This window comes from Sus scrofa, chromosome 1 (genome assembly GCF_000003025.6).
Source record: "Sus scrofa isolate TJ Tabasco breed Duroc chromosome 1, Sscrofa11.1, whole genome shotgun sequence".
NCBI classification, from domain to species: domain Eukaryota; kingdom Metazoa; phylum Chordata; class Mammalia; order Artiodactyla; family Suidae; genus Sus; species Sus scrofa.
Genome location: NC_010443.5, coordinates 88,877,241 through 88,888,693, shown reverse-complemented (window position 1 = coordinate 88,888,693; position 11,453 = coordinate 88,877,241). Strand labels below are relative to the sequence as shown.

The window sequence follows — 11,453 nt, the reverse complement described above, 5'->3', positions numbered from 1 at the left end:
ATACACAATATCCAAATATTTATTTTTGAACTGAAATTGTTTTACTCTTTTACTGTAATATTTTTTATAACTTTAGCTAGAAGTTTCCTGCCATTTTTCTTGATCTTCAGAAGCATTCCATATCTTACTTATTACTTACTTATTAACCTTTTGGAAGGTTATGATATAATCTGGATGGACTGCATTAGAACAAACACTTTTCTGTGGTATTAGAGTCAGTGCTTGTCATTTTATACATTCCTCAGGAGCTTGCAGATTCCAGCTATAGAGGTGCAATAAATATATGTATTAAATCCGTTTTTCAATGTCAAACATATCCCTGACTGAAAATGTGAAACTATGTTTAATACAAAACATTACCTTGAGCAAAACATTTAAGTTGCCATTGAGACTTAATTAAATACACTTTGAAGTAATTTAAAGCAATTACACTTTCCCCAGAGCTATCGACAGGTGAATTCTTCAAAGCAACTATTGCTATGATGTAATTAGATATGAAGTTTCTTAGTTATTTACATACTGATGATGGTGTGAGTATAGAATCTCATCTCACTTTGACTAAATGTATCCATTTTAAAAGTCTTTGTCACCAGTTTATGTGCTCTAGTTTAGATATTTCCATTTTAGAGTACAGCTAAAACTTTTCCATAGAAATTGAATTACTCCTGTGGAATTCTCCTGAAATTAAAAATAGCCTCCAAAACCCCTCAAGGAATGATCCCTTTCTTTTACTGACAGCTGTTTTCTCTTTTAATATCGCTTACTTTTCATGACCAATTTTGGCATTCATCTCTAGAATCACTTAAATTCTCTAGAACATAGCCCCCAGCTATAAATGCCTTTCACTTTAATAATTTAATGTTACATACAAAGTGTTAAGTTTACAGTGGGCACTACAGACACACTATACTACAAAGTAAAAGATACACAGTTCCTGTTTTCTGGGAGACTACAATCTACTTGGGAAGGAAAACAACAATGAGTTACATTAGGTAGTTTTATTTGAGGAACAGATATATTTAGATATCTGGAATATCTAAATATATCTGGAAACATTTTGCTCAGTGTTGTCTAGGTTTTGTTATGGTAATAACTCCAAAATATTAGTGCTTTATATCAATTAATGTTTATTTCTTTCTTATGCAACATGTTTAATGTGTTGGAGGCAGGATCTGCTATTTAATCTCTTTGAGACCCAGACTGATGGAAGTTCCACCTTGACACATGCTTCCAAAATCACCAAGGCAGGGAAAAAAGATAGGGAATCAATCACACAGTGGTTCTGAAGCCTTGGAATGATACATAGTATTTCCTTTCACTTTCTTTGGCTAATTTTTAAGAAATATGCTATGCATGATAATTACCCCAATGAGCAAAAAGCAGAAAAATGAGAAAACTGAGAAATGGGTGAAACCATCAGTGAAGAAGAGAAATTCCATAAACAAGTAAGTACATCTGCTCAGATGCCAATGCTGTAAGGGCTTTAGTTGAATACAGGCTCATATGGGCCTGTTCAGGCAATCAGTTCTTCATCAGTTTATATAATTTAAGCTGCCTTTATGTAATCATAATGCCTTTTTATAAGGTATGATGGTCCCTGATGGTCCCTTTCTATCATGTACTTTCTTGCTATCAAGAAAGTACATTAGGTAATGTGAGCGCATTACCACTTACACTAAAAACAGTGTGATTAGCTTATAGTGATCATTTTATGGAAAAGTGCCAGTAAGCTAAAATTTAAATAATGCATTTCAAAGTGACTGTAACCTAAGTGAAATTGTCATTTATTAATTTTTATTAATAAGCAAAAGCAAAATAATTCCCAGCATGTTGCCTTCCCTGAGGGACAGAGAGAAATACAAGGTCACCAGGGATTTCTTAATGTCAGACAAGAGAAGTGTTATTGCCACTAGCTGCCTGGCTTCTCAGAGTGTGTAGACTTCCCTGAGCCTCAGAAGAAGGGGAGGATTGGAGATCAGTGAGCGTGATTCTACTCTGCACAAACATTATGGGCTTAGCTGTGGAAGAGTTCACTGACAAGAGGCAGTGTCCTAAGTGAGAATATATTCTGCTTGTTCTTAGAAAAAGCTCTGCTTTCAGAAGGGCATTTTTAAATATAGCTAAACGGAAATTCCTTAATCTTTTGACCTCAGACAATGTTCTATACCTTAATTTTCTTATTTATTAAATGAGAGATTTAAAATATGCTCACAAAATTCTTTTTCAAATAGACTATATTGAGGTGTGAAAAAAGAGTATACAGCTCTGCAATATTTTTATTATAGTTAATTTATAATGTTGTGACAATATCTGCTATACAGCGAAGTGACTCAGTCCTGCATCTATATACATTATTTTTCTCATATTATCTCCCATCGTGGTCTATCCCAAGAGATTGGATATAGTTCCCTGTGTGTACAGTAAGACTCCATTGCTTATCTATTCTAAATGTAATAGTTTGCATCTACCAACCCAAATTCCCAGTCCATCCCACTCCTTCTCCCCTCCCCCTTGGCAACCGTAAGTCTGTTCTCTATGTCTGTCTGTTTCTATTTTGTAGGTAGGTTCATCTGTGCTATATATTTTGGATTCCACATATAAGTGATATCATATGGTATTTGTCTTTCCCTTTCTTATTTTTTTGTCTTTCTCTTTCCAATATTTTTACTAACCAACCCTCTTGCTCTCTTTTAACCTTATAAACATTATATAAACATTATAAACCAAATTGATCTATTTTGGACACAGGGCCTTGGTAGGAACTGTAAAATTATACTGTGGTGGTGTATCTACACTGCTTCTATGCTTCTCTGGCCCCTCTCAACCTCTGGCTGTCACTTCTCTTGTCTTGGATCTCCTTAATTCCAACCCCCATAAAACAGGGACCAACCTCATTGTTCTGAGGTTTAAGAGAATGCTGAGCACTAAGCCAGGCTCTCAGGAGCATTCAACCTCCAGCAGTTCACTGTTGGATACAGCTCCTTCTCATCTGTCATGGGCTGAAGAATTAAAACCCATAAACCAAGAATGTGGGTATATATACAGTCAATAGGCCAGGTGAGGGCCTGGATGGTAAAGTGCATGGTCTTTGTGACCACTGCCGCTGACTTCCAGCCTAAGGAAGGATTGACTGAATGAGCACTCAGTTCCAAAACCCCTGAGCTTGTGGTTACCTGTGGATAATGACTGAGTACCTCCATCATGGCCAGGACTTGAAAAAGGAGTTCTCAATTCCCCCTACCACACTTGGAACAGTATGAGTGATACAGCAGAGGCCAAAGACTGAGTGACCAGCCCCAGGGGGTCAATAGGGGACCAATCTCAAAGTTGGTGCCATTTACTCTTAGGGAAGAGAGGTAGGACCCAGGCAAGGACAGCAGCTGGAAGGCAAATGGCAGGCCTGATTCTCAATAGTGGTCATGATCAGGCTTGAAGGGGCCCTCACAGGACATGCCCAGGTACTAAGCCTACTTCTTAGTTTACTTGGTCAGTTTCACATTCAGCTTGCCCTGGTGGGTTTTAGCCACTGCTTCCTCCAGTTTCTTGACCAAAAGGGTTCAGCTGGGGCACCTGTCTGGGTGGATCACGGCTCAATCTGGCCAGCATCTGCTTGGTAAAGGAATTGCTCATCACGAAGCTGGGGTTGTCCATGGCACAAACCAGGTAGACCAGTAGCCCTTGGCAAGCAGGATGATGTGGTACCCATTCTTCAACAAGTAGCGGTCCACGTAGGGCTTGATGTTCACCTTCTCCACAGTGTTCTTGTTCAGCCAATTGACATCCATCTCCACATCAGAGTGTCCACTGTTACACACAGTGGCATCTTTCACCTGTTGAAAGTCCCACCAAGGATGATGTCAATACACCCATTAGCTAAGGTGACAAACATGTTGCCCTCTTGACAGGCTTCATCCATGGTAGTCACCTCATAGCCCTCCATGGCATCCTGAAGTGTGTTGATGGGGTCAGTCTTCATTAAGATGGTGCAAACCCTGAAATCCCTCTGGGCATGGGCACAACTCTTGCCTACATCACCATAGCCTGCTACACCGCCACCTTTCCCGCAATCATCACAGCTATGGCCCGCTTGATGCCATGTTTAAAGGACTCCAGGTAGCCATAGAGGTTATCAAACTTGCTCTTGGTGACAGTCATTAATGCTGATGGAAAGCAACTTCAGGATCCTGTTGGTCATCATCTTTTGCAGGTTGTGCACTCCCATTGTAGTCTCTTCATAGATGTCTCAGATGCCTGACAAGACCTGTAGGTACCTAGTGTGGATGATGTTGGTAAGATCACCACATCATTCAGAATCATGTTGAGGGTCCACACTTTGAAGTAGTGTCTTCTCGATGCACCAGAGATAATCTTCATCTGTTTCAACATTCCAGGTATACACTGGAATGCCAGCCTTTGTAATGCCAATTTCAGGGTACAGTTCTAAGTGGAGATGTTGCAGCTGGACCACCACACCTCAGCACCCAGGGTGATGAGGGTCTCAATGAAGACAGCTGTCTCCACAATCATGTGCAGACAACCAGTAATGTAGGCAACCTTCAGTGGATTTAAGGCTGTATACATCTCCAGCATTTGCATCAGGTTCAGCATTTCATTCTCTGCAAAGTCCAAGGCCTTGAATCCCCAGGCAGCCAGGCTGATGTCAGCAACTTTGTAAGGCAGCTCATGGGAAATGTAGGCAGCTCTCCTGCACAGAGTGATGGACACAGTTGAAGGGACCTGGGCCTCAGACTTGGGACAAATTCTGGGCTGGCAGCACTGGGCTCTTTCTCTTTCTTACTTTACTTTGTATGATAAACTCTAGTTTCACCCGCATTGCTGTAAATGACATTATTTCATTTGTTCTTATGGCTGAGTAGTATTCCATTGTATATATGTACCATAAGTTCTTAATCCATTCATCTGTTGATGGACATTTAGGTTGTTTCCATGTCTTGGCTATTGTGAATCGTGCTGTGATGAGCATAGGGGTGCATGTATCTTTCTGAATTATAGTTTTGTCTGGATACATGCCCAGGTGTGGGATTGCTAGATCATATGGTAGTTCTGTATATAACAGCTCAGTTTCTCAAAAAGAGCTCCCAGATACTTAGAGAATGTACTAATGGACTGCCTACCCATAATAAAGGCCCTGTGTATGTATCAGTGAATTCACAGCCTACTAACATGAGGAAGCTGATGAGTTTTTATTGTTTGGGGGGTATTGTCAATATAATTAGACTTGAATTCAAAGAGTTTTAGGGACAAAGTGGATTTTAAATAGCATCCAGCCCAAGTCTTTCACTCTAAAATGCAGAACCTAAGGAACTGGGAAGTTAGAGAATTTTTCTAATGTTATACTAGCTACTTACCCAGCATGGAGCCTGAGGACAAGGGCCTTTCTTAATGGCCTGAGGAGGGGACCACAGATGACCTTGTTCCCTTCAGCAGCATTACAGTTGGTACCACACTAGTGGCTCTCTCTAGACTCCCAGAAGCTCTCACACTTTCTCTTTTTAATGTTATATCCTAACTGCAATCAAAAGATATTTTAGAATAACTCCATTTTCCACAATGTCAATAAAGATGGTTATTTTGCCTCTCATAATAAGAATTCACTATTAAAATGGCCTATTATTTGTTAAACAGCCCTAATCTACATGATCATAGTTGATACTGGGGTTGTTTCCATTTATATACATGTTGTTCTTGGTCTTCCCATACATAATTAAAATAATGTTTATTTCTCTTCCAGCTGATAGGCCCTTAAGTATATAAAGACAGAGTATATTTTCCTATTTTTGTCAAGTATTATATTCCAGACTAAACTTCCCAAACTCTTTTCAAAATGCCCTTCTATTCACATTTTTAGAGGACTTCATTATTCAAACCATATCATTCTAATCATGCTTCTTTTTGTCAAGACCTCTTTTATCAAATTGTGTTCATAAGCCAGCATCACACTCCTCTGTCTTCTGACCTATGGAGCATGTGAAGACATCACCTTTCATCTGAAAACTGAGCTGGGTTTGTGTCAATTAATATACCCTAGGTTTGTACTCACTTTCTGGGTAAATTTGTCCCATTTTCAGCTCAGGAAATATGCTACTACTTTCAGTCTCCTCCACTCTATTCTTATGATGTTGCTCTGTGATTTTTGTTTTGTTTTGTTTTTGAGTATCATCATTGCTTTGTTCACCCCTCTTGAGAAAAAAAATTCCTGAACAAAAGAATTAGGTTGATATAGCTAATTGACATCATTCCTGATTAGAAAGCCTACAGACTTGAGACAGGATCTTAAATATAGTCTAATGAAAAGAAGGTCAGGAAGATAAGGTAGGCTTCTCAGAACATGTATGGAGGGAGGGAGAGAAGTTGGGAGGGAGGGTGTGGGAAATTTCCCCTTATAAGGCAATCATATGCATGACAAACATCTTCTAAGCTGATTTTAGACACTTGTCCTGTAGTATCTCCTGGCCACAACATCCCCCACTCTGGCGCCTATTCCACCTCTAACCCACGGTGATGGGTCCAAGTTCACACTGGGATACCGTGCTTTTATTTCAATGTAACCATGCTTTTATTCACTGTAACCATATCCATTTGACCACAGTTGATTGGTCAAGGTACACATATTCAAAACCCTTTCTCCTAAGAATCTTGAATTAATATGAAGAAAGAAATTTCTCCTTTCACAGGTAAAAAGTAAATTGTCGACTTGAGAGCTAAGGGTCACCATACCTTTTACTTGACTATAAAGCCTAAGAAACATAGGAAGCTGGTGGCTCAAAAGAGAGAAAATGAAGGAGATGCAGTGGCTCACAATATCCTTGCTTTTTCATTGCATCTCCTTCATTTTCTGTCTTCTGAGCCACAGAAAAGAAAATCATGGACTTGGAGAATACACTTGTGGTTTCCAAAGGTGGAGGGGGAGGGAATGGGATCAGTGGGGAGCTTAGAGTTAATAGATGCAGACTATTGCCTTTGGAATGTATTAGCAATGAGATCCTGCTGTGTAGCACTGGGAACTAGGTCTGGTCACTTATGATGGAGCATGATAATGTGAAAAAAAAAGAATGGGTACATGTATGTGTAACTGGGTCACCATGCTGTACAGTAGAAAATTGACAGAACACTGTAAACCAGCTATAATGGGAAAAAAAAATCACTATTTAAAAAAAAAAAGCAAGGATGAGGGGCAGAGAGAAAATGCTGACATCAAGTCAATTCCTGGTTCAGTCCATCTATGTAAAGCTGGCCATGTGCCTGGCTTTGAATGAGACAATCATGTCACCTTTTCATTGATCCTTCTTTTTTGTTTCTAGAACTAAGTTCAGTTGGCTTCTGCCATTTCAACCAAAACAGAAATAAATAAAATATGGATTTTCCTCTTTTAGTTTAGTTTTTTTTTCCTGAAATTATATTATTGGTATCATGCCACTATTTTGCATTTACCTTAGTTATTTCCTTCTTTCCATTTCTTATACATATCTTTAAAGAAAATTGTGTCAAAAGAAGGGCGTTTGTAACAGGATTCTTCTTTTCCTGTTTTATTCTTCTTTAGAATCATTCATTATTGAATGGTTAGTTTCATTTTTCTTCTTTTTTTCAGTCATCTCATTTCTCATGAATTATTAGAATTTTATCTCTATAGTTATGGAGTCAACCTCAATTTTGGAACAAAAATGAATAAATTCTTATATCATATTTAAATAACACAGATTTTGGTAAATGCAATGATCAACATGAAACTAAACTATGTAATGAAACAAGACATTAACATCCAAAGTTAAAATATTAATTGAAAAATAATATTAAATTTTTATTTAACTGACTAAAAACATAAAATTAGTGCACATAATTCCAACAAATGTTTGTAACTATATGTTGAGCTGTTGAATAGGAATACCTCACGAGAAAGAAAGAAAAAAAAAGAAAGATGGAAAGAGAGAAGGAAAAGAGCCCACACCTTTAACGTGAAACTTATTTTGTCATTCATTGCAATTTTAATAGTCATTCTGTCATTCTTTTGAAGTAATCTTTCCCTATAATTAAATGAAAACTTCAGCCAGCTCATGACTCCACTATTGTCTTGGTTGCATATTGTCAATTGGTTGCAAACACAATCCCAATTTAGAAATTAAGACATTCAATCTAATCTATTAATCAACCTTCAATATTACTTCAAAGGCTGATCAAAGTGCAGTCAGTTCCAAACAAGATCTGTTTTCCTTCTTACCAGTCCTTTCAGTATCTCAACTATGAGATTTGTATTTTATATATACTAGTATGTCACATAGGAACTTCTATCACAAAGTTTTTTGTCTGTTTTTTTTTCTTTTTAGGGCACCCATGGTATATGGAAGTTCCCAGGCTAGGGGTCAAATCATAGCCACAGACACAGCAATGCAAGATCCAGCCTTGTCTGTGACCTACACCAAAGCTCATGGTAACTCAGGATCCCAACACACTGAGTGAGGCCAGGGATCAAACCTGCATCCTCATGCATAATAGTTGGGTTCATTACAAAGAGCCACAATGGGAACTCCCCTATCACAAAGTTTAATGTTGAAGTCTCTCCCTCACACAAACAAACACACAGCTCACCTTTATCTGCCCAGGGAGTAAAGGCTCACAGATCAGCCATAGCTCCCTCCAGAGAAATCTCCTAACAGGTCTCCCAGTCTCTACAGTCTTCCCATCCAAGATAACTAACACATTCCACATTCTTTATCTGGTAAAAAATATCTAAAAGCCGTGGAAATCTTACATATTAAAATTTGTGTTAGACATTTTTGTCTCTGTTATCTATTTTGTTGCTATGAAAGTCAAAATAGAAAAGGAACAATACTTTTTGTAATTTGATTATACTGATAGCCATAACTAATTTTAAATATAATCAAAATATAACATTTAATAAAATGTTCTTCTGGAACTCTTCTATGGCAAAGGGGGTTAAGGACTGGTGTTGTCACTACAATGATGCAGATTTGATCCCTGGCCTGGGAATTTAGGCCTGCCAAAATCTCTACAGGTGTGGCATAAAAAAAAGAAAAAAAGAAAAGAATGAAAATATTCTTCTTTAAACACTTGGTTCAAAAAGCTGGTATAATATATTGAGTTAACTAGTCTCTGATTGCTAAGTATGTTTATTCCCAAAGGCTGATAACGGCACTTGCTCTTCTCAGATTATTTTGTTTCTTTAGTAAACTAATCCTATTTTTGACCTAGTGTTGGCTCAGTTACTTATTCTAGAAGAAAGCAATTAATCTACACATCAGGCTTATCTTTCTGTCTATGAGCTCAGCTGTGGTCTTTGTTCAAATCCTAAAAAAAAAAAAAAAAAAAAAAAAATCACCTAATAATTTTTTTTGTGACAATAAAGATGATACCTATGATTTATATGATATTTCATATTTGCTTTTAATTCTCAGTTTTTTTTTTCTGTATGTCAACTTAGGTAGGTATCTAACACAATTCTTTGTGGAAGTTAAGTTTAGATTGTGCCCTGGTTTCGCTATAAAGGTTAAAGTTTGTGAGACAGGATGACCTCAACCTTGGAGTGCAGAACTGAAAAGAAAGGTCATGATTTTTTTGTTCACACACATGGCATTTTACCTGTACGTCTTTGCAATCATTTGGGTGCACACCACAAGTTTTAAGACAAATTGAGTGGCCCTCAAGGAGTCAGTTGGCAATGTCTGGAGACATTTTTGATTGTCTGGTCGAATGGAAAGATTCTACTGGCATGTAGAAGCCAAGGATGCTGCTAAACATCCAATAGTACACAAGACAGCCCATCACAAAAAGTAATTACCCCACCAAAAATGTCAATAGTGCTGAGGCTGAGAAACTCTGACTAGTTTCTTTCTTTCCAAACTGATCACTATGATGGACAGAGAAAACTGAAAACTAATTTATATTCTTCAAGGACAGCCTTAATCCAATTATATAACAGATCATATATTTTCTATAGATCAGGAGAACATAGGCCTTTTAAGTACTCTAAGATACCTAGTAAAAACTTCATGAAGCAATAAACCAAATCAGCACATCTTCAGTAAAGCCATACAAATTCTAAATTAACCACTGTTCTCATTTTTTTTATTACTTTCATTTTTTCTGAACTAGAAATTGTTGATCTGGAGTATGCCTTTCCCCACATCAAAACACCAGAAGTATTAATTAAATTTATTCCAAATAAGGAGTTTCCATCGTGGCTCAGTGGAAACAAATCTGACTAGGAACCATGAGGTTGCAGGTTTGATCCCTGGCCTTGCTCAGTCAGTTAAGGATCTGGCATTGCTGTAGCTGTGGTGTAGGTCGCAGATGTGGCTCAGATCTGGCGTTGCTGTGTCTCTGGTGTAGGCTGGTGGCTACAGCTCCAATTCGACCCCTAGCCTTGGAAACTCTATATGCCATGGGTGCGGCCCTAAAAAGTAAAAAAAAAAAAAAAAAACTTATTTCAAATAATTTGAGATATGAAAACCAAATTATTATGAAAAACATAGGCATAATTATGTTTATTGATAACTTATTTCAATATTAAATAGGAAATATTCTGCCTTAAAGTAGTATCAGCAAAGACAAAATTCTTATGTTACCAGGTTATAGGATCTAAAATACGGAAGTTCCCAGGCTAGGGGTCAAGCCACAGCGCTGTAGAAGCAACACCAAGTAGTTATGTTGTGAGCCACACGGGAGGTCCAGTGGAACAGAATAGAGAACCCAGAAGTAAACCCTGACACCTATGGTCAATTAATCTTTGAAAAAGGAGGCAAGAGCATAATATGGGAAAAAGAAAGTCTATTCAGCAAGTATTGCTGGGAAACCTGGACAGCTGCATGCAAAGCAATGAAATTAGAACACACCCTCACACCATGCACAAAAATAAACTCAATATGGCTGAAAGACTTGAATTTAAGACAAGACACCATCAAACTCCTGGAAGAAAACTTAGGCAAAACGCTCTCTGACATAAACTTCATGAATATTTTCCCAGGTCAGTCTCCCAAAGAAACAGAAATAAGAGCAAAAATAAACCAATGGGACCTAATCAAACTGAAAAGCAAAAACAGGAAACCAAAAAGAAACCAAAAAGACAACTTACAGAATGGGAGAAAATAGTTTAAAATGATGCAATGGACAAGGGCTTAATCTCTAGAATATACAAGCAACTTATACAACTCAATAGCAAAAAAGCCAATCACCCCATGGAAAAATGGGCAAAAGACCTGAATAGACTGTTCTCCAAGGAAGATATACAGATGGCCAACAAGCACATGAAAAAATGCTCAACATCCCTGATTATAAGACAAATGCAAATAAAACTACCATGAGATACCACCTCACACCAGTCAGAATAGCCATCACTAATAAGTCCACATGTCACAAATGCTGGAGGGGTTGTGGAGAAAAGGGAACCCTCCTCCACTGTTGGTGAGAATGTAAGCTGG

At 37.9% G+C, this 11,453-nt stretch overlaps 1 pseudogene; it reads right to left on the bottom strand.

The window, feature by feature from the left end:
• On the bottom strand, positions 3,408–4,686 carry LOC100513327 (annotated as a pseudogene).